Source organism: Pongo abelii, chromosome 4 (assembly GCF_028885655.2).
Source record: "Pongo abelii isolate AG06213 chromosome 4, NHGRI_mPonAbe1-v2.0_pri, whole genome shotgun sequence".
NCBI classification, from domain to species: domain Eukaryota; kingdom Metazoa; phylum Chordata; class Mammalia; order Primates; family Hominidae; genus Pongo; species Pongo abelii.
Genome location: NC_071989.2, coordinates 157,792,337 through 157,816,911, shown reverse-complemented (window position 1 = coordinate 157,816,911; position 24,575 = coordinate 157,792,337). Strand labels below are relative to the sequence as shown.

Sequence of the window (24,575 nt, the reverse complement as noted above, 5' to 3'; positions counted from 1 at the left end):
AGCTGCAGCTGAGTGGCCAGCATTTGATGATGCTTAAGAATTCTACTAGCTTATTGGGTCTATTATTCTCTTGCTAAGACCATCTCCAATTTTAGTATATGTGCTGCCAAAGTGAGAATGCTAAGACCATTTCATGGCTACTTTTCTAGATATCCTTTTCCTGAGATACACTTGGCTTGGCCATTCTAAAATCTAGTCATCTGATATTTCATTAGGCACCTGCCTAGAGCACAAAAATCTCAGGGTTGGAAGGAATGTTGGTAGCTGTCTGGTCTGATCTCATTATGCATAAGCTGTTGAGGTAACTTTGCCACTGAGAAACCTACTCTTCTCTCTTATAGAAAACCCCTGTGGCACTGGAGAGAGAATTACTCATTCTTCAATTCTCCCTCAAAGTTGAAGGAATAGTCCAAAAACGTCTGCTCATACCTTATTAGGAGAAGGCTCACTCTTGTCCTGGTTATAAAGATAATCACCTGATTGAAGGGGAATTGGTACCTATAATTTATATATGTAGACTTCCTGGATAAACTCTGAATAAGTATATCATAAATTAATCTGGACTCACAGCAACCTTGAACTACAAAGGAATTTAAAGGTCACCTACTCTAGGGATTCTTGACCCTGTGTGGTAGTTATATCTGTTCACTGGAAATTTGAACCTTTTCTTCTAGGCACATGGAGGATTGCACATGGTGACTTGCTTGGCAGTGGAATGTGAACTGAAATTGTGCATGTCCCTTCCAATTGGAAGCCTTAGGAGCCAGTATGTGATCTGCTATATTGCCTTTTCCCTAACTCAGGAATGAATGTTACCCCAGATGGTGTGCAGGATGCATCAGCTTGGATCCAGATTGAGGAGTCATGGAACAGAACTGCAAACTAACCCATCATAAAACTCTATCATGAGCAAGAACAAATCTCTGTTGTCATAGCCTCTGAGACTGTAGCATAACCTCGGATCTGACACTTCTCTTTAATTAAATTTAGTGTTATATACATTATCTTGTAGCTTTGTTCATATTCTCAAAGAGGTCTATGATCTCCAAAACTGATCTCATCTGCCCTCCTCCTTTTAAAGAGGAACAGGAAATCAGGACTTCTGATCATCTCCCGTTTACAGGTATCCTGAATCCCAAGCATGCTATAGAGCAAAGAGCTGGTTGCTTAGCACTGAAACTGTGGCTTCTGACAACTTTGCTAACTGGGGTGGGAGAATAATATACTTCTCACAATCTTTCTTTCATGGAGTTTACGCACATTTTTCATCTATTTTTCTCTGTCTTAAATTCAAGACAAAAATCAAACGAATCAGCTAGTTAACTAAATCATTAATTAACTCATTAAATAGGTCAATACATGCAAAATATTTCAAAAACTGCATTAAGTGCTCCACAAATGTTCACTGGTATCATGGCCATCACAACCCCCCTACAGCTCTGAGCAATCATTCCCCACCCCCCAGAATGTTCATAAACATTCTCTTTAATCTTATTCTCTTTTCTTTTTCTGATTCTGACTCAATGTTCCCTGGAAAATACTTCACTCTCTCTTCTGCCCTGAATTTGTGAGAAAAATATAGATTCTGTTTATATGAGCAGTGTGGTGATCTACCACTGCCAAGGGAAACAAAGCTGTGAGTCTGAAAATAAAATAAGAATGAATAGTACAATCATCATCATTAATGCTGAGTGCTCTTGGAAGTCTCCAACAGTCCCTCCAGGATCACTGCACAGACTTTCATCTACCTCCTCTAATTCAACCTGTCTTATTGTTCAAGAGCCAGCTTCTAAGATCAATTTGATTTTTTCTAATTGGATTTGATTTTCTGGGAAAGTGGATTTGTGAGCATGGTCTTCCAGCAGAACTCAGTCTTTGAACCACCCGGATAAAAAAGCGTAAAATCAAAGTGAGGGGAATGGATTAGGAAAATAAAATTTTCTGGGGCTGAAGTAGTGATGGGACCCCAGCCCTAACCCTGCTGCATCCCCTCAAGAGAAGGTTGCTGCTTTGCTGATGCTGCGTGTGGCCAGAGCTCTGATGTTTGTAAATAGTCCCATAAGCAAAAATTCATACATTTGGTGTATGAATACATACATACACCATACAACTGTATGAAAAAATACATACAGTTGGTGTGAGTTCTTCCAGATTGCTGATGTAAGCTGTGATTATAAAAGAACAGTGGTGTAGCAAGATCTGAGCTCACAGGTGTGGCAAGACCTTTCCTCATGCAGACTGGAAGTAGGAACTCTGTGTGTCAATGGAAGCTAGGCTGGGATATGCCACATCCCTGCTCCTGCCCTGGAAGCCAACTCATTTCCAGTAAGATTTTATATTCTTGGCTAATTAAATCAGAAACTTAATCTAACATTGTTCTGTGTATGTGTACATGTGTATTGGGGGTGTGTGTTTACTTCTTCCTACCAATCTATAACTGCCCTGAAACGTTAAAATTTGTTGATTTTCTGCTGGTTATCATTTCCACTAATTTTTATTTCAGAAAATGCAAAGTTTCAGTCACATGATTTATAACATTTTTCTTATGGGTGAATGTCTTTTGAATTCCAAATTGACTTACACATGAATATTTGAACTACCTCTTATGTTAGAAACTGCCTACCCTTGAGAGAAACATTTGAGACCAGTCACAAGCCTAAAAGGACATTAGCTGTGCTCACTTGTGAGATAATCCATGAAGCTGCCACGTTTAGACCTTATAGATTATGTGATCAATTTCTGAAATGTATGCAGAGAACCTCTGGCTTCTTTTAACATTACTGGCCAATAAAGGGTGCCCAAGACAGACATTCCCCATTACTGGCCCTTAGTGCCATCCACTAGAATGTTCTGAGATGATAGACATGTTCTAGACATCTATGCTGTCCAACATAATAGTCACAGGTGACCACTGGGCACTTGAAATGTAGCTAGTGTGACTGAGGAACTTAATTTTAAATTAAATTTAATTTTAATTAATATAAATCTACATCTAAATAGTCACATGTGATTAGTGGCTACCATAATGACAGTGCAGCCTGATAGTTAAAAACAACAACAACAACAAAAAAAGACAACCAAAACAACAAAACACCAGGCAGAGGGAAAAGAAATGAAACTTGGTTGAATCCTAGAAACATTAAAAAAAAATGTACAAATTAATTTAGGAATATCATCTCAGACTAAAATGATTCATTTTTATCCCTAAAGAGTTCTAAAGTTGTGCTTAAACAATTTGCAATTGGAACCAATTACACATTCACCCATCCTGAATTTGATCTGGAAACAAAAGATCATGAGCAGTGAAATAAATGCTGATTTTTGAAGAAATCACACACTTTCAGGCACTGAAAGACTGAACAATCCTAATCTTTCCAAGAATAAAAGCAAGTAAACCAGTTGCCAACGGCTGTCGGTATAATTAAGAAAAAACAAACAAACAAACAAACAGCTTATTAATGCCCCTGAGATTAAAAATTAGGGATTTGAAACATTAAGCCCTCTTTTATATGCATACCAAATCTTTAGAGTTCTATGAAAAAGTATATCTTAATTCCACACTAAATTTGTAAGTAAAGCTCTTCCCAAATTTTAGAGATAATTTCAAGTTGCTGGAGCAAAACAACATATTGGAAGGGGAGGTGTGACCGACCTCTGGGTAAATGAAAAGGAGCATGGGACTTGAACATAACAGTAAACAAATTCAGCATCCAGTTTCTCCACCTGACTTTTCCTCCCTCTCTCATCTGCTGTTCTTTGTCTCTGTGTGGCTGGGGTAACCTGGGTTCCAATTCCCTCTCTGCTGTTACCTACTGTTCTAATTTTGGGCACATCATCTAACTTCTTTGGCCCCAGTTCTCCCCTTTGGAAGAAGTTGAACAAAATGATCCATACGGGTCCCTCTTATTACATGATTCTGCCTTGTGTGTCCTCTTCTGCGATTTTTCCTCTCCCTCCATGCTCTCTCCTCTCCAGTAACTGGTCTCACTTTTAAACTAGACGTTGCTTTAAGTTATCAGATTTATCAGTCTCTTTTAAAAACAGCTAATGACACGATTCCTCTCCTATAAAAATGTGACCTAAGTTATGTTCTTTCACTGATGTGCTGCCTGCACATGGTTTTTCCTCTCCTGAGAGTCGCTTGACCTTGTAGATAAAAATGTTCCCACATTTTAATAGAGTGTCTTTAAAGCAGTCTTTAAAAGGTAGGAGCACCTATGCTATGCTGGTGTATAATTAAAAGAGTGGCAAAACTGACTTGGAGACAGCGTAACAACTGTGAATAATTGGCTGGAAGTGTAATATAAACAGTAGAACTTCTGGTTGAAAGGTGAAACATCAAGCAGAGAATCCACTGGTTCAGCAATGAGCACACAGCAGCCCAGGGCCCAGGGGATGCCACACATAACCATGCAGGGTGCAGCCGCTTTCACACTCTGGCTTCTCAATTAGAGCCCAAAACTCAGAGTGTTCACAGGCATCTGCTAAATACCAAAGAAGACCCAACTGTGGGTCCAGGCATTTTGCAGGTAGAAAGCAGCTGCCTGAAACATAAAGGTGGGGCTTGTATATGAGAGGATCTGGTACTTCACAACAGGGGCCTCCGGTTTGATTTCAGAGTTGAGCCAGGGCCCAGGTGCCGATCCTGTTTCCTACAGTGAGGCCACAGAGTCATGGGATCGTTGCACTGAAAGGGGTGACACAGCGGGTAAGGAATGGATGCTAGAGTCACTGGGCTGGGTTTGGATTCCAGCCCTGCCACTTGCTGGTTGTGTGATCTTGAGCAATTTACATAAACCCCGCCTCAGTTTCCTCATCTCTAGAGTAAGAATAACTGAAGTAATTTGTGAGTATTAAATTACTTAAATTATAGAAAAGTGCTTAGTGCATTGCTTGGCCTCAATAAGCAATAATTAATATTAAAGGATCTCTGAATCCATGTCTCCTCACCCCCATCCCAGTGCAGGGATTCTTTCTAAATCACCCCTATCAGCTACCCACTGAGCTTTGCTCAAATATTTCTCAGATTCATTTTCTGACAAGTCCAGCAAAGGTTTGCTAGTTTTTCCTTTTTGCTGACTGCCAGGAAAAAAACCCCTTGGCTGCAGACCATTCACCACTATAAGCAACCTCTTCTTTCTCCCTCTATCTCCGGAGGTCTCTTTGTTTATGGGTTTGTGTGGGCTGCAGAGGTAGGTGGCTGACATGCTTTTGATATATCCTGCAGAGAAATGTGTGAAGTGGGTGTTTCCCTGTGTGAGGAAGAGGGGTTATGATCTATATTATCCTAGGGTGTTGTATTTTGGGCACATCTGCTGTTTCCAGGGGAGGCATCAGTGTGTTTGTTGTGTGTGCTTACTTAGAATAAGTGAGTGATTTGTTTTCTGAAAACTCTGATAGGGAGATTATAAGAGCCGCTTCTGGTAACTCCAAGGACCATGCAGGTGTCACCTCATTGTGGCATTAGTCTGCATTCATTGTATGAATACCTGGGACTAGGCTTTAGAGCAGAAAGGGCCTGGGAGGCTATTCGTATACATGAGATTGTGAGCTCCATGAGGGCAGGGACCATGTCTTTCCAGTTCACCATTACACCTCAGTGCCAGGCACACAGTGAGTACCCATCTCATTGTGTCATTGTTTCATTCATATTTGCAGAATAAAGAAGAGGATGGCTGAACAGGTCCAGTGGTTTCACTTAAGAGATGAGAAAGCTGAGACCCAGAGGACAAGACAGAAGAGGACAAGAAAAGCTCACACAGCAACTGATGCTTGCCTCAGTGCATGGAGGTATCTGTTCTTGGAACACAAAATGAGAGAGGCCAATCAGAGAGGGTTAAGTGGGAAGAGTTCACAAGAGGCTACATTATCCTAAGTCTGGAGGTCATGCTGAGGTTTAGGGTTAGAGTTAGTGGGCTGGGGGTGCATGTTCCAAGACGCAGAAGTATAGGAGAGGGTTTGGAAGTGAAGCCATGCATGAAGTAATAGGAGCAGTTAATGCACAAGGAAGGGTCCTGAAAGATAATAGACAATATTTAGAGGGTGGGTCCTCTATGTCAGGCAGTGTCCTCAGCCACTTATATATGTCATCTCATTGAGCCCTCATAACTCAAGAGGGGATACTATTATTCTCATTTTACAGGAGAATGAAACTCAGAGACCTGAGACCCCTTGTCCAAGGTCACACAGTTAGTAAATGGCAGAGGCAGAATCTGAACCCAAGCAGTCTGACTTTCAAACCCGGGCTCTTACCACTAAGCTCAACTGCCTGCATTGCAACAGTGCCAGTGGAATGGCTACCTCTGGGGAGGAAGTGGGAAGCAGGGGTAAAGGTGTATCTAACTTTTCCCCAATAGTAGTCATCCATTACCCAGTTGTTTTAAAAAATAGTTTAAGAAGATGTAAAAATAATGATTGGAGGTGACTAGAATATAGGCCAGGAAATAGGAAGAGCAGTTCAGCATCCCTGGCAGGTGATGAAGAAGCAGTGATTGCTGCTCTAGGACCAGGGATGTCAGCTTTGGGCAGCATCCCTGGCATGGGCAGGTAAAGCCTGACAGGTGTGTGTGCTGGGTCCCAGAGAGATGCAGGTGCTGCAGGTGTTGGCAGCTGCAGCAGGGTGGAAGTACAAGTCCTCTGGGAACCCCTGGGTCCTTTCACAGATGGCCCCGACCTGGCTGCAGTTTCCCATGTCAGCAGGTCAGTAACACAGCCTGTCTTCCCAGGAGGATGTTATAAAACCTTTGCTGCAACAGAAACTCCTCCACAGCTTCTCTCTGCCAGGCTCATCAGCATGTTCCATGGTCATGGCGTGTTGCTGGCAACACGGCTCGTGCCGCCTTCTTCAGAAACGTGTTGTCAGGACATGTGTCAGAACGGCATGCTCTTGGCCAGCCAGACTGCTCTTGTCTGACAGCCAGCTGCCACATGGCAGCTACAGCATAAAGGATTTGGGTTAGATAGACCTAAAGGGGTCTTCACTGCAGTGAGCTTCACAAGCAAGGAGGACTAAATGGCAGCCCATAACATCAGAGAGTTCTTTATTTCTTATATTTCAACTGGTTCCTATTTCAAGATAAGAGAAAATGAAGTTTCAGCTGCCAGATTGCCCGCCCCTCCTTCCTCTCTTCTTTCCTCCTCTGCTGTTGACTGTGCCTGTGTCCGCGGGCTCAGCACAGGGCCTCTTTCAAAGTAGTCAAGTAGATCTGTGTTCTCATTTCTTTCCTCAAGATTCTCCTCCCTACCCATGTGCCAGGGAACCATTCTTATTAGCTGGGCATAAAGAAGCCCTTTCTGCCCTCCCTAACTTATGCTTTCTCTAGAATATTTAGCTTTGTGATAAATCCCTCTGTTTTTCTAAAGGGACAGGCTTTTAAAATTCAAAAGCTAGGAAGCCACCCCTTTTGTCCCTGTTTTCTGCTGCCCATCCCAGTCCGAGGCCTTGCTCACTGAATAGAGGGAAAGGCACAAGAGTGGTGGGTAAAGGAAATCCCAGTTAATATTTTAAAAATACCATCCGGCTACACTTGGTCATGGGTTTTAAGAGCATTATATGCACAGTGGTATAAAAAGTGGCTGAGGAATAAAGAAGATTTGATAGAGAAGGGGAAACACCCCTAGGGTGTCTACCAGTCTGGGCATTTTTTCCACTTTGGAGTGGGCTTCTGCCAATCACCACATACTCTCTTGTCACTGCTGAGTCAGTTCCTTGTGATCTTTACAAAGCCCCCAGTCAGGAACACAGAGGAGCCTGTAAAAATAGCTAAAACAACTAACATTAATGGAGCAATCACTATGTGCCAGGCATTGTGCTATGCGCTTCCTAAGCATCCTCTCATTTAATGCTCATGACTTCATGAGACAGATACCGTATGATCCCCATTTTATATATGAGAATTTGAAGCACAGAGAGGATAATTAATTAGCCTGAAGTTACACCACATGTAAGTTTTAGAGTTAGTGTTCAGACAGGCATCAGTAGGTCTAGAAGGGGCTCAATTTCTTCTCATCTCCTCCCTCTCCAGTGGGTATTCCATCAGGGCCTCCTTCTGCCCAGTGTATCCTGAAGGAAAGAGGAGGGACTGCCTCAACCCCAGCAGGGAGAATGGGGTTGCCTTGCACTGGAGGCCTGCGGTGCCCTTTCCAGCATCTCTCCAGCTTATCTGAAAAATACTACTTGGGTTTCATCTGGGGCCCTGGAAACTATGTTGGAAATAGAGGAACTTTAGGAAGCCAGCAATTGTCTTTGTGCTGTGAGTGACTCAGTCCCCTGGCCTTTGAGCCAGAGGTTTTAATATGTACACAACACTTGCTTCCTGAGATGCTGGCAGGCCATCATGCACTGATGTATTGCGGGGAAATCCATGGAATCTTAACTGTGAACCCGGCTTTCCTCAACATGGCGGGGAAGTATCAGAGTGGAGGGAATATAGAAAATATCTAGTCCAAGCTTTTTTTTTTTTTTTTTTTTTTTAAGCTATGAAGACTTTCTTGAAATGAAATGATGAAATGGCATTTAGGTTATACTGTTTCTGTTGCAAACCACGCATGGAATGCAAACCTATGACACCCTGGTCATCATTCAGGGAAATTCCCTAGACCAGGGGTTGCTTGCATTGGATGTGGCTCCCAGACAGACTTTATTTGGATGGCCCAGTGTTTGTTTTTACATCCTTGCAGATCACCATGGTTCCTACCTCTTGTTTTTGCCTTACCCCTGGCCAGCTTCTCTCCTGTACTGCCAGGCACTTTAAGGCCTTGGAGCTATGAGCCCCACCTGGAAGCCAGGCAGATGAATGCAGAGCCGCAGTGACTGAAGTGGGGTAGGGCCTGGAGTGCCACCCCTTGTGACCCCATCCCACCTCAGGGAAGCTTCCAGGTCCCCTTCTGCCCCATCTCATCCACTCTCCCATCTTGACAGATGCAGCCCTGTGTCTCAGGGTCTCTATGATGCTAGCCACACCAGGACAAGGAGGAAACATTGGGGAAGTTCCAGTTTCAGATCAGGGACACTTGCCTGAGGGCAGGCCAAAATGAAGGCTAGACAATGCGAGTCAGGAAATTCCTGAAGCCGTTGCAAGCACCCTCCATTCTTATGGGGCAGAGGTCTACGGGAGGCCCCTTTTTGTGTTCAAAGTGCTCCTCCCATTGCTCAAAGTCCTACGGGACTACCCACTGATGGCCTCCGCAGTCATCTGCTCACTAAAAGCTCATCGGAAGTGATCACGCCATGTGACAGGACCCTTCCCACAGAAATCTGAACTGCTGGCCAGGGCCCCATTCCCCAGGGCTGTGAGGACAGCCTGACCACCACTCCAACTCTGTCCCTTCCTCTTGCTCCTCTCTCTCCCTGTTCATTCGCTCTCCTCCCCTCTTTCCCTTTCTGCCTTCCTTTCTTCTTTCTTCTCTGTCATACTGCAATTTTTGCTAACATCTGGTTCTTCCTTGGGAGACAGAATCAGTTCCTTGTCTGTCATTCAGTTTTTGTGAGGCCTCAGGGAGGACACTCCCCATCTCCAGGCTCTTGTTTTCCCATTTACAAAGTACAAGAGTTGCATTCTGTCATCTCTGTTTCCTTTCAGTTATAATTTTCTATGCATATTAAACACAGGTCACAACATGACATGTTTTTAGAGGCCAGGCAGGTAATATAAATGGAAAAGTTGACCCAAAGGGACCAATCTGGAGAGTCTGGGCCACCTAAAGGGGAAAAAATTACTGGGCCTCAGGGGATTATGGCCATGCACAAATAGGTCAAGTTTCCAAGAGGCCTATCTATGGGGGCTGGATCCTGCCTGTGGGCCACCAATTTGGGGTTTCTGCATCCAGACAGATAGATGACCACAAAGTCACTTTTAATCACCATCTGAGGGAAGTCACATGCTCACCACATGCCTGTAGGATCTGGAAGAACAGAATATTCTGAAATGAGGTCTTGCAGAGCCCCTGGGTGGATGGGGGCGCACCACAGAAGCATGACACTCTCAAGGTCTCAGTGACATTACTCAGGGGCAGGTGGTGGTTTTCCAACATATTTTGACCATGACCCACTGGATGAAATTAATTTTGCATAATGACTCAGTACACAAATATGTGAAACAAAAGTTTCATAGTCAAAACTTAGTACAATCAAAATTTTGTAGTGCACATGATATGTACTGATATTTTATTTTCTTTTTTTATTCCATTCTGTTTCATTATTTTATGCCATTTCATTAAAAAATGTTATTTGCACCCCAATACATCGATTTCAGGATCTGGCAATGGGTTGCACACATAATGTAAAACTAGGGTATGTAAAAGATCACAAGTCAAAGAATGGTAAAAATTCTTCTAACTTTGTGCTGTCCAAAATGGTAGTCATTAATCATTTGTGATTATTTAAATTAAAATTGTTTAAACTTAAAAATTCAGTCCCCCAGTCTAACTAGCCAATTTCAAGTACTCAGTAGCCGCATGTGGCTAGTGGCTGCTCTAGTGGACAATGCAGAAATAGTGTTTTCCTTCTCATGGAGTGTTCTATTGGACATCTGGTCTATGCCAAACTTCACTGTTTGCTAATGAAGAAACTGAGGCACAAGGCCCTTCAAAGAGATATATGTGAGATTGGGAAGGCATAGACTGGGGCCAAACTGATGAAGCATGTTCTATTGGACATCTGGTCTATGCCAAACTTCACTGTTTGCTAATGAAGAAACTGAGGCACAAGGCCCTTCAAAGAGATATATGTGAGATTGGGAAGGCATGGACTGGGGCCAAACTGATGAAGCCTCAAGGATGTCTGTCAGTGGTCACAAAAGCAGTCAAGATGAGATGTGGGCTTTGCAGATTTATCCTCACTACAGGAGTCTCAACCCAAAATCCACATCCTGCGTTCCATACACAAGCTGTCAGATCCTAACCTCAACCTTCACAGAAAGCAGAAGCCAATTTCCATGTTCTACTGGGCATTTATGGGAAAGCTTATGTCAGCTGGAGAGCAAATAGGGTATGGAACCCGTCAGATCTGGGTTCAAATTCAGGCTCTGCCTCTCACAAACCTCTCAGTCTGTGTAAATGTGAGCAAGGTGCTTTGTGTCACTGAGCCTTAGTTTCTCCATCTGTAAAATGGGGATAGTAGTATTTTACCTTCCTTTCAAGATTTTTGAAAGAATAAGATGCAATATACATAAAGCACTTATCACATTTTCTGGCATATGGTAAGTAATAAGAAAAGGCTTACTATAATAATAATGATAATGATAGTAATACTACTAATAAAATGAGACTAAACAGTGTGGAGATATAAAGATAAAGTAAAAACACTTTCTACCCTAAAGGAAGTTCCAGGCTAGGGTAGGGGAAATTGCTTTTTATTGCATCTCTAATGCTAAGCCCAGTACTAGTAGGCACTTGATTTATATGTTTCAAATAAATGACTGACTAAATGACTAAATTATACCCACAAGTAGCTACAATCTAAGGTAGAACTTGGTAAAAGAATCAGAGAGGACAATACATGAAGTGAGATGATTTTGATGAATTATTCCTGATTAGGAAGGGGAGGAGAGAGAAAGAAAAATTAGGGAAAGTACCATGGAGAGATGGCATTTTAATTTTTTATGAGGTTGTTGGTACATGATACATGGGACTAAGAAGTCAAGACACAATAAGTAACCAAGAAAAATACAGAAGAAAAAGACCAAAAGACAGTAGGAGGAAAGATAAGGAATATTTTGAGACATCTTTGAGATAAGAGAATTTAAAGATCCTCCCCCCAAATCAATGGACAAACATTCCATTTTATCTTTAGGAAACAAAGCATCATTCAAAGTTTCAAACTGAATTTGTGTGGTCTGGGGGAAATATTTAATCTCTGTGAGTATCAGCAAGGAGTTCTCAATTATGGTTTGGCCCATGTATAATGCCCTGCAAACAGCGTTTTTCACCCACAAATGTAGTGGACATCTGTTGTTTTGCCTGCTCAGCATCTGCTCTCTGCTTCATCTGGCATAGAACCTCTTTCCTGTAGGGAAACCACTCCATGGGGTTTGGGTGGGGCCTGTCCCAGTATGAGGTGGGCGAGTAGTGGTTAGGCCAATTAGAACAGCCCAATCCCCTTTCCATATGATTGGTAGGCATATGACCTAATTCTCTCTGAGGCTTTTCTGCAAGAGCTCTTAGAAAAGCCACCTGTTTGCTAAGCCAAGAGGAGGTAGTCTGGGGCTCCTTTGCCGTCTTGCTCCACATGTTGAGAGAACCTATTAGAGATGGAGAGAGAGAGAGAGAGAGAGGCAGAGGGAGAGAGAGAGAGAGAGAGAGAGAGAGAGAGAAACAGAACCCTGAATGCATGCATCATTTAAGTCTGTGGATCTTCCTGGATCTGAAGCCACTGTGCTTCCCAATATACAAACCAATATATTACACTGGAATGTGGGAGGAAGGATCAGGAAAAATAACTAGTAGGTAGTAGGCTTAATAGTTGGGTGAGGAAATAATCTGTACAACAAACCCCCATGACACAAATTTACTTATATAACAAACCTGCACAAGTACTCCCGAACTTAATATAAAAGTTAAAGAAAGAGATAGAAGCTAGTTTGAGTTAGGGTTTTTTCACTTGGAATGAACTAATTTATGTCCTAATTACCCACAGTTCTCCATCAAAATCACAATCTTCCATTAATTTAAATTAAACAAACATTTCAGGACCACTTTATGCTGATACACCTCCTGTATCTAACATGAGCCATAGCATCTTGTGGAAGATAGAACGATGAACCAGGTGAACATGGCCCATGGCCCCTGCTCTCATGTGACTCACACTCCAGTGGGGGAATGGTGGGAGAGGAAGAGGAGTATCGTGGCAGACACAGTTGCTTCCCAGCAGCCACTCCTTCTTCTGTGAACAGAATCTCTCTTTCCTGGAGGAACAAATTTTTGTTTACTCTCCCCTGAGCAGCCATGTCTTTTGAGAAAGGTTGTGACCTTTCCTGACTTGGGGAGGGAATCTTGTTTGGTGAAAACTGATCCCAGTAATCTCGTTCCTTTGCCAATGATTTAATTTAGGCAAAGACATGTGAAATACTCCTGACTAACGAGACACCAGGGAGGTCCCCTGGCATGGGAGAGGGTCCTGGGAAGGTTTTCTTGGATGGAGGTTGTTATCCACATGTGATGCTGGAACTGCAGCCCTGGAGTCCATGATGGATTCTAAGGGGAGAGCCCCTTAAGATGGAAGGAATCTGGGTCTTGATGGTGTTGCTGAGTCTCTGAATTAGCTTACCTTGGAACTGTCCCTCTCTGGGTTTCCTGTTATGTCAAATAAACGTGTTTAGATTGTTCAAGCCAGTTTTAGCTGGGGGCTGTTGCTTGTCACTGCAAACATTTTAGCATCTACGCAGTTAGGAAAGCTTTCTGGACCAGCTCTGGATATGAACAAATTAGCCAAGCAGAGTTAGGGTGAGATGGGGGGAGGGGGGTCCTACAGCAAAGTCAGTGGTTGGGGGGTTCTACAGCAAAGTCAGTGGTGGGAAGGAACTGGAACAGATTCCTTCAAGGTGCTTTCACTGTATGAGTGTTTCTCAAAGTGGTATCACCTGCTTCAGAATCACCGGGGTAGGGAGTGGGATTGTTAGAATACAGATTCCTGGGCCCCATCCCAGACTTACTGAATTGGGCTTTACAATTTAAACAAGCTCCTCTGGAGATTATTTTTCTCACTAAAGGTCAAGAAATCTTGGGCTAGACTAGAAAGAAGATCTTCACACAGTCTTCAGCACTGACAGAATTTTAGAAATCTTGATATCTGATACTAATGTGTATCAAAAGTGCTGTCACCATATCAGGTGCCAATATCCTTCAAATATTACAAAGTATATTTTCTCTGATGTGTTTGCCAACTTTCACAAATGTTTAAAAAAGTCAACTGGCATTGAAAAAATGTCCCAATACAGCTAGATGAAACACATACTTAATGCACTCAGCCCTGGCAGATGGTTTTTCTTTTCTGAAGTTGTTGTTCCTTTTAGGAAGAGCTGTCTTTGGTCTGTTATTAAAGCCATCTTCATCAGGCAGAGATGAACAACACAGGTGGCTATGCTGGCAGAGAGATGGGCAGATGGGCAAAGGTGTTTTTCCTCACTCCGTCGTGTCTTCCGAGCCCTGTCCCTTCAGATTTCAGAGCCAGTATGTGATGGTGTCACTTGTGCAAACCAAAGTCAGTCCTTCAACATGACAAATTAAAATTCATCATTGGCCCCTCATATTCCCCTTTCTGGCTTACTCATTACCAAGCCATATAGACCAATCCCTTACAGAGCACTTGAGCTCAGCCTACTGTCTTCATCTTTTCCAGCCATAGCCCAGCAACAGGCATTTTTCACCTGGGCTACCACAATAGCCTTCTGCCGCATCTCTTCTCCAGTTCACCAGTTCTCTATTGTGGACAATTCCCTGACCCCTATCTCTCGCCCAGCAGTCATTTGACAATGCCTGAAGACATTTTTGGTTGTCACAAATGGTGTGTGTGTATGTGTGCGTGTGCTATAGGCATCTAGTGGGTAGAGGCCGGGGAGGCTGCTAAACATTCTACAATGTACAAGACAGTTCTTCCTTCTCCCCTCAATGCAGAATTATCTAGTCTAAAATTCACAGTGCTAAGTTGAGAAATCCTACTTTCCATGGATCCCCTCCATCCTACAGATCTCAGGTCAAAGGCCCTTCACTGACTTCCCTCAGGAGTATAAACCCTACTTTCATGGGTTCCCATAGTCCTGGGTACTCTCTGTTGATTGCACTGCAATCAAGGATGTGTTTGTATAGTTAGTTGTGCTTATTTGCTTAATGTTTATTTCCTCCATTGGGCTCTAAGCTTGATGAGGGCAGGGACGGTATCTCTTGAGCTTATCTCTCTAGTCCTAATTCTGAGCATAACACCTAGCATACTGTGGTTTACAAGAAACATTAAAAAAATAATTTACTTTGTACAATTCATGTGCAATTAAAAAACACAGTGATTAGTATAGCTCTTGTCTATAAGAAAATGACACCCTTGTTGAGACCATCTGAAAAATCTATACTACAAGATGAGAAGTGTCTTGTAGTGTAAGAAAAGCATAGTCAGGATACTGCAATGTTACCAGTTCTGAAACTTTTTGGTGTCAGCACTCCTTTGTACTCTTAAGTTTTATTGCAAACTCTAAAGAGCTTCTGTTTAGATGGGTTAAATCTATAAATATTTATCATATTAGAAATCATATCAGATATTTTTTTAAAAACAAAAATACACAAGCACAGATTCCAACAGCCATCAGGGTGATGGCCTCATCATACATCACCTCTAAAAAATTCCACTGTAGTAAAACAATGAGAATGAAAGAGGCAAATAACTTCTTAGAATTATTATGCAAATAGTATTATCTTGTGGACTCCTCAAGGGGTCTCAGGGACTTTCAGGGATTCCTTCAAAAGCTGTTGTACTCTAGAAATCCTGATGCTATAGACATAACACCTTGAAGGGGAATCAGAGCAAGTTGCTTGTAAATGCTCCATCTCAGCTGGCTCTTGAAAGATGGGTGGCATCAGGACACCCCACATAGACAAACACCTCTTCTGCTGGCCCACTGAATGGCTCCACAGCAAGAATAAGCAAACTATGGCTCAGGGACAATTCTGTCCCACTAACTATCTTTGCACATAAAGTTTTATTGGAACACAGTCTTGCTTACTCATTTACATATTATCTGTGATTGCTTTCAGGCTACAATAGTGGAGTTGAGTAGTTGCAACAGAGACCACATGACTGCAAAGTCTAAGATATTCACCATGTGGTCCTTTACAGAGAAAGTTTGCCAACTTTTGTTCTTTAGAATGTTTACAAAGGCAAAGAGTTCAGTAAAAACTAAACCTGATGTCAAATGACTTCTTAAATGCACTCCTTGTCTCTAAATTAGATTGGGGGTTAAAGAATGAGGAAGAAAGGTGGGAAAGAACATACTTCCATCAGGTGGGGTAAAAAGACCACTAGCTTGGTAAGCCATACTGAGACTTCTAATTCTCTAACATACTGGGAGACTTGGGGCAAGTCACTTACCCATTTCGGAATGCTAAAGAGGATGGAACATACAGGGGAAAATTTCCCAATGGCCAGAGCTACCCAGGGATGAAATAACTGCTTCTCTAGGTAGTGAGCTTTCTGCATGTGGGAAGCTGGCAGAGGCTGCATGATCACTATGCCAAGACAGATGGGAATCAGACTTTTGAAAGTCAGATGCATAACTGTATTAAGTCAGGGAGCAGTGACTAAGTGCTCAAGGGTAGGTCATGCAAGTGAGTGACATCAGTTGGGATAAGACAAAGGGAGTGGGAGATTGTGGCTAAAGAGGCACAGCCCCTACTCAGTTCCAACTGATTCCTACCAGGTGGGGACATGGGCTCAGTGAAACCAGAAATATGGATTTTAAAGTAAAACTCCCAGTTTTTATATCTTGGCTCAAATACTTAAAAAATAAATGAAAAGAATACTTTTTTTACTTGTGAGCCAACTAAAACACATTTATGGATCATTTTCTCACCCAGGCCATGACGATAAAATAAACTTTGGTGCCATTGCCAGGTTAAATATGCTTAGATTCTAAGCAAATAAAAGCAGCCCTTTGAGGGGTTTTTGATTTTCAAAGTATCTTAACATCATATCTCATATTTTTGTTATTCAATAGCATAGTCAGGACTAGCACCCGGTACTTGTGACTCTAAGCCTAGTGTTCACAGGACAGCTGCTGATGCCACCACAGCAGAAGAAAGATCTGCATTTAGAGGAGTGGATGGAATGGAATGAGATACATATGAGTAGTGAAGGGAGGAGAATTAATCAGAATGAGTGAGCAGGGAGAAAGGTCTTTCCAGGAGGTGCAGTAGACATGACTAGGGCAGTGTACATACAGAAGACAATCCATTTGGAACCACATGCGTGATATCAAGTGAACAGCTACTTCAGGGAGATGTTTTGACTTCAAAGGCTTAGGAACCAATAGATTCCTGTTTCACTTGAGTTAGTTGGAACTGGGTTTTTGTTACTTGTACTCTAAGAGTTCTTACTAATACAACGTCTTAAAGAGGAGATTAAAGGTTTGCACTATTATAGCGCAAGAACAACCAAAAACAATAAATAAGTGTATTCCAATAAAATGTATACATAAATGTATTCAATTCAATGCATAAATATATTCCCAAAAATGTGTTCCAATAAAAATTTGTATACAAAGACAGGTAGTGTGTCAGAACTGACCCTTGAGTCATAGTTTATCCACTTTTGCTACAGAATCATTCAATGGGCTGGAGAAGTGTACAGAATGATTCAATGGGCTAGAGAAGAACTGATTATACCTATTTTACAAAGCCTGCTCAGAGGTTATTTGCCTGGGTTATTAGACTAGATGACCTTGAAGGCCCCTTCCCACTGTGAGATTCAAGGATGCTTTGAATTGATTTTGTCTTAAGTATATAGAGGTAGAATCTCTACTTTCAATTCAAGCTATGTTCAGAAACTATGTTTGGAATGAAATGTGTCCTCCAACAAAAAGCCTCCAACCATAATTACCAGTTCTACAACTGAGCATATGTTGATGGAAGCCTCGATTCACAGTGAGCCAGTTAAAATGCAAGAAAGGGACAGCTAGCAGATCTTTCAAGTTAGAGTCCAGGCTGTTAATTACTTTTGTAAAAGAAATACATAAACATACAGATGGCAATTACAGTAAATATGATCATCTACATATAAATATAAAAATCCTACCCACTCCTCAAGGCCTATCTCATATGCAACATACTTCTAGAAATATTTCCTGCTTCTCCCCTCTTCCCTCTCCAAATATGAGCTTTCTTTAAAAATCTCATGTCATGCGCTTCTTATGGATAAGCAGTGGTTCTCAAACGGATGCATTCTCAATCCTGTTGCATTCTCAAACAAGTATGCATCAGAATCCTTGGATGTCTTGTTATAACACATGACCCAGGGTTTTTGACTCAGGGGGTCCAGGGTAAGGACTCAAACTGTGCATTTCCAGCAAGTTCCTAGATGATGTTCATCCTGTGGGTCTGGAGACTACATTTTGAGAACCACTGACCTACAGCATAGTTTACCTATAATGTACCTACTTTTTCATTTGTTTTATATCTTTATCAGACTGCAAATTACTTGAGGAGGGATGCTACTCAGTTCTCTGTACCCTGGAGTATTCCTGTGGGCACTCAACAAACATTTGGACACACCTATGGGGTGAGCTGAGGAGTTAAGTTTTTGGTCAGCATAAACGTGACAGCTGTTTCCCACAACAGGTATTTCTTGAGCCCGCAAGGAAGGCAAATGCAACACATTCGTTCCCATGAAACAACCAGCACAGGAAATTTCTGTGGCTAAACCACGCTGTAATGGAAATCACAAAACAGTCAAGCCCACCATTCTGGTGGAAGAAAAAAACCCAAATGAAACCTGTCAAATGGTTATGCAACTTTTACTGCATATAACATTGTTACCGTGCTTTAGGGGGGGTGGGCAATAAAAAATAATAGAAATACTAAAGACTATCTAAATACCCTTTATAGGAAATCCAATAAAAAAGTATGTTGGAAATATAAAATGTTGACTTGTTGTGTGACCAAACAAGAAGGGCTCACCTGGGGAAAGACCATCTTCCCTAAAAGCAGCAACAAAGGAAGCAGAGACACCTCCAGAGAGTGATGGATAAGCACAGACTTGAAATTAGGGGAAGAGAAAATGTGAGGAGGGACTCTGTGTTGGCTGAATTGGGTCCTCCTGTCCCTGTCTCTCTCACCCCCCAAATTCACATGATGAAGTCCTTACCCTCAGTACCTCAGAATATGATTTTATTTGGCAATAGGGTTTTTAAAGAGAAAATTAAGTCAAACTGAGGTCATTAGGGTAGGCTCTAATCCAATATGACTGGTGTCCTTATAAGAGGGGACGGGACACAGGCATGTACACAGGGACAGCCACAGGAACTCACAGGGGGAAGATGCCCACCTACAAGCCAAGGAGAGAGGCCTCAGAAGAAACCAACCTTGCCACACCTTGATCTTGGACTTCTAGACCCCAGAACTGTGAGAAAAAAATTCCTATTATTTAAGCCACCCCGTGTGTGGTATTTTGTTATGGCAGCTCTAGCTAACTAAGATAGACTGTAAATAATTATTTTAAATAGCATAAAGGATATAAAAGCTGTCAGGGAATCAGGACCATGCAACGGCCCTGGAGTAGAAGGTGCCCTGCCCTATCTTCCCAAGTCCCAGCCCCATCATCTGCTGCTTGGAGGAGCTCAACAGGTTGTAAGGAGTGGTTTCCTTTCCTCACTCATTCTACATACAGTAGCCAGGGGGATACATTCAAAATGCAATCCGATGATGCTTAACCCGGACTCCCACCACCTCCAGTGGCAACTTAAAACTATTCAATGACTTCACTCCACTCTTGGGATAAAGCCAGACTCCTTGCCATGGTCCACAAGGCCCTGTGTGATCTGGCCCCTGTTGGTCTGCCCAGCCTGTCTCAGACCCTGCTCCCCTCTGGCAGGAGAAAGCAGCCTCACTGGCCTCCTTTCTTTTCCAATGCATCCTGCTCCCTCTCCACACTGGGAGATTCCCACTCCAAAACAGACACACCAGAGATGCTTCCTGTTCAGCTGGGTTACGCGTCCTAGAAAACACATTTCGAGGCAGGTGGCTTTCAGCAGGGAGAAGTCCTGCCTGCTCATGCCCCACTGCCCTGGTCAGGTTAGCCATCAGGAGAAACTGTTTAAGCAGCAGCTGAAAAGTGTCAAGAGCATCAAGCGAGGGGACTGGTAAAAAAATGAGGCCTATGGAGGGGCACGCAGGATGTTCTTCCCAATCTAGACACTGATGAATCCTGGTGACAGCACCATTCATCTGGGAGTTGTAAATGGAACTGAAAGGTGAAATTGTGGGCCTGTCAGCCAAAATGAGTCACCTGCTCTGAAGGGCATGATGAAAGGTTTCTTTCTTTCTGGTCTGGATTGCTCACGCCCTTCCAGACACAAAGAGAAGAAGCAAAGCCTCTATCCCATGGTCACTATTCTGTGCCTCTTTTGATCATCATTTAGCTGTAGAGACTATGCATTTGGAATGAGATACTGAAACACATGAAGGGATGCATGGCCTAACAGTGGGATGAAACATTTTGAAATTAAGACAATTGTATATGAGGGCACTAGACCCACAATGAACTGAGTGTTTTACCTTGCCCCATTTACCTATAACCCCAATAAAGCTGTGTTTGCCTTGTGCTCAATTTCTGTGTCGAGTTGTATTAAATTTTAATGATTGAAAGAAACACAGCCAGCAACCAAAAATAATAAAAAAGCAATTCAAATCTGTTCTGGCTTTATTCTCAAAGAACAGTCAAGGGAGGAAGGCATCTGTTTAATAACCAGCAAAACAGAGGCTAACGCAAAGGCTTTCTCGTTCATTGCCTCGTTAGATCATCACCAACCACGAATCAGGTGAGGCAAGAATCACTCCGGCTATTTTATAGATGAGCAAACTGAGGCTTGGGGAATTGGGGAATGTGCCCAAACTTCAACACAGGCGTTCTGACTCCTAGTTCAGTAAGCTTTCTTTTCTCTATAGGCACGCACACACACACACACACACACACACCACACATACACACACACATACACAGCCCACACATACACACACACACACAAAGTAGACCCCTTTCTACCATTCTGTGCCCTAAAATATTGGCTTTTTTCCTTGGTACTAATGGCAGAAAAAATGACTATTACAATGTAAATTCAAGAAACCCCAAGAGATTCATTAACATTTGATTCCCAAACCCCAGCTAAGTGTGGCATTCAAACAGGAAGGGAAAAAATATCAAAGGAACACACAAGGATTTTCACTTGCTCAGCCTCTCTAAGCTAGATTAATGCCTCAAAAAAGAAATACTGCCAGAATACCCCTCTTCTAACCAAAGAGGCCCTCTGTCCCCAGTCGACTCCAGGAATCCTGGTACAATAATTAACGTGTGGGCCAGAGGCCCAAACTCACTGGCACAGGGCAGATTTTCAGATGAGAAACAGAGAAGCTCCAAATCCTACTCACATAAAGGGCTTATTGACATTATCTGCTGAAAAGAATACAGATTTCAAGAGAGACAGCCAGGCAGAGGGAAGGCAGAATTTTGGCCATGGAGGAAGTAGGTGGGGGGAGGGGTGGACTTCTCACCTAGCTCGAAGCCCCTAATCTTTCCCGGAGCATTCTTTAAGTGTGTAACCTCAAGTGGACTTTGCTACTGGCTAAGGAGCATTTCCCATAGCACTGATGTCAGAGACCCAAAACAATCCAGGTCAGCAAACACTTTCCACTGTAAACAGAAGGTTTCAGAGAGCTCCCGCGGGCAGATGAGCTGTGGGTGATGCCCAGGTGCCCTGGGCTAGAGGACAGGCTCCAGACCTGGGGCTAACTCAAAGGACAGAAATGGCCTGGGTGAGGGCAGCCACATCCATATCCAGAAAATCCAACAAAGAAGGTGGTCTGATTATTGGGAAGAGAGAGAGAGGGAGGGGATTAAGGCTAAGAAGCCCCATGGCTGGCCGAGAGATGTGAAAGGAGCTGAATAAGATGATATGAACATGGGCATTCATTCCACTTGCTCTTGGGCCCACTGCTGGGCTTGGGATGAGGAGGGCCCTGGAGACGGAGGACAATTCCCCCATGTTAGACACTTAGCCTGTGTGTGCTTCAGATTCTTCCCAGCCTGGAGGTGCACACAGAACCCCCAGCTTACAGGCCAACAGAGGGGCCATCAAGTATAGCCATAACTAGAAAGTGTCTCTGTCTTCCAAAGCACTGGATGTCCTAAGCTTTCCCTGAGTCCCTTGACACAAAAAGCTTTTCCTGAGTGAGCACACTACAGTGACACCAACTTTAACCTGGGGTCATTTTTTGGCACCCACCATGCCCTAGGGAAGACCTGGCTCCAAGCAGAAAGCCCCGAGTCAGCACAAGTAGGTTACAAAGTTTATACACCAAAGTTCATGTTTGTTGGCACAATTATTTATTCATCAATATTTACTGAGTAATTTCTTACTTTCTTTTTTTTTTTGAGATGGAGTCTCACTCACTCTGTCACCCAGACTAGAGTGCAGATGTGCAATCTTGGCTCACTGCAACCTCCACCTTGCCGGTTTAAGTGATTCCCTGCGTCAGCAGCTGTGATTACAGGCGTGCACCAACATGCCTGGCTAATTTTTGTATTTTTTTTTTTAGTAGAGATGGGGTTTTACCATGTTGGCCAGGCTGGTCTTGAACTCCTGACCTCAAGCGATCCACCCATGTTGGCCTCCCAAAGTGCTGAGATTACAAGTGTGAGCCACTGTTCCTAGCCTTACTGGGTAATTTCTATGTGCTAAGAACTGGGGATACTCTAGTGAATAAAACAGTCATGTTTGCTAATGTTTGCTATGCTTCGGGAGTTTATCATTCTGTGGGAAGGGTCTGTGACAAGTAAACAGATATTTACAAAGTGTGACAAATAGAATGAAGGAAATAAATAAGGGGTGGGGACAGGTAATCTAAAGGTAAAACATTTCAGCTGAGACTACAAGGATGGGAGATGGCTGTCTGTGGAAAACCAGGGATAAGTACAAATGAGATGGAGAAACAGCATTTGCAAGGAAGAGTCCAGAAGCTGGAAAGCACATGGTGAGTTTAGGGAGGCCAGTGCAGCTAGAACATCAGGGCCAGGGAGATGCTTGCACAAAATAAGTTGGAGAGGAGGTTTGTGAACTGTATAATGCTTAAAGGTTTACCAAGAATTTTTACAGGTGTTACATAGTTGAAACAGCTCTTTGAGGTTAGCAAGGCTGATAGGATGGAGCCATAGAACCGATAAGGATACTGGCCTCAGAGGTCACAGAGTTAGCAGGAGAGCTGAGATCTCAAGTTAGTTCTTCTGTTTCCAAGCCTAGGACTCTATCTAAGGGAATAGGTATATACACACATACTCTGTTTAAGGGGATACACACATATATGTTTAAATTGGGCATGATTTGCAATTAATGAAACATATAGATTTTAAATACAATAAGTTTTGACAAATGTATAGCCCACAACAGTTTAATCAAGATAAGGTATATTTCTATCACTCTAGATAATTTGCTGCAACCTTTTGCAATCAATCACCCCTCCCCCAGTCAAAGGCAAACTCTGTTATAATTTCTGTCCACATAGATTAGTTTTGCCTTCTTGAATTCCATATAAACGGAATCATACAGTATGCCCTCATTTATGTGTGGTTTCTTTTACTCAGCATGTTTCTGAGATTCATTCATGTTTTGGCATGTGTCAATAGTTTGTTCCTTTTTATTGCTGAATAGTATACCATTGTATAAATATAACCACAGATTGTTTATCCATTTGTCTATATATAAACATTTGGGTTGTTTCCAGCTTTGGGTTGTTTTGAATTAAGCTGCCAGGAACATTCTTGCATAAATCTTTTTGCAGATATATGTTTTTATCGCTCACAGGGAAATATCTAGGAGAGGCATTGCTGTATCATAGGTAGGTGTATGTTGAATTTTTATAAAACTGTGTCAGTTTTCCATAGTTGTTGTGCCATTTTACATTCTCACCAGAATTTTAGCCATTTGGGAGGCAGTAAAAAGGTGGTTTTTAATTTGCATTTAACATGACTAATGATGTTAAGCTCCTTTTTATGTGCTTATTAACCATTTGTACATGTAATGTGTCTGTTAGAATTCTTGCCCATTTTTACAAATTTTAGTGTTCTGGGAAGTGATTGCCTCCCTTGAGGTTGTAAGATATTCTCCTACATTTTCTTCTAGAAGCTGTGTAATTTTAGCTTTTGGTTTATTTAGGTCTGTGATCTATCCTGGATTAATTTTTGTGTATTGGTATTGATCTTGTAACAGTACTAGTGATGGTTGACTAGACTTGTCAAGTATAAGGACTCCCTATTTTTCTTTTACTTTTTACTTTTTATTGTGGCATAACTTGCATAGAGTCAAGTATATAAATCTTCAATACACAGCTCAAAATGTTTTACATATATATACAACCATGCAACCACATTTAGATCATTTGAAGATTCCTTTTTTAACATAAATATTTGTTATCCTCTGTATATTAGTATTACATTTAAGTAATACTCACATGTTAGCTTTCTGCCATATTGACTTTTTTCAAACACATGCATTTGACAGGCATTATGCATTTGAATTAGGAGCACACATGGATTTGTAAGCTCCAGCAATAATTGCATGGCTCTGCAGTGATCTTTGGCTTGCAGTTGGGGAACAAATGCATTATACTCCATAGACACATGATTTCTATCCTCAAGGAGTTTATAATCTAAAAGAGGGCACTAAGAAATGCACATGAATAAATTATGTTGACTCACAGCAAATGACCTGTAATTATAAGAATGTTTTAAACTAAGGGCCAAGGACTTCAGAGGAGGGAATAAAATCACTTCAGGAGTGAATGAGAGGTAGCAGGTGGAAGAGTATTTAAGCCTAAAGATGCCTGGGCTG

At 42.3% G+C, this 24,575-nt stretch overlaps 1 protein-coding gene across 16 annotated transcripts in view; it reads right to left on the bottom strand.

Annotated features, from left to right (window-relative positions):
- Positions 1-24,575, bottom strand: part of ABLIM3 (actin binding LIM protein family member 3) — a 119,260-nt gene that overhangs the window by 78,111 nt on the left and 16,574 nt on the right.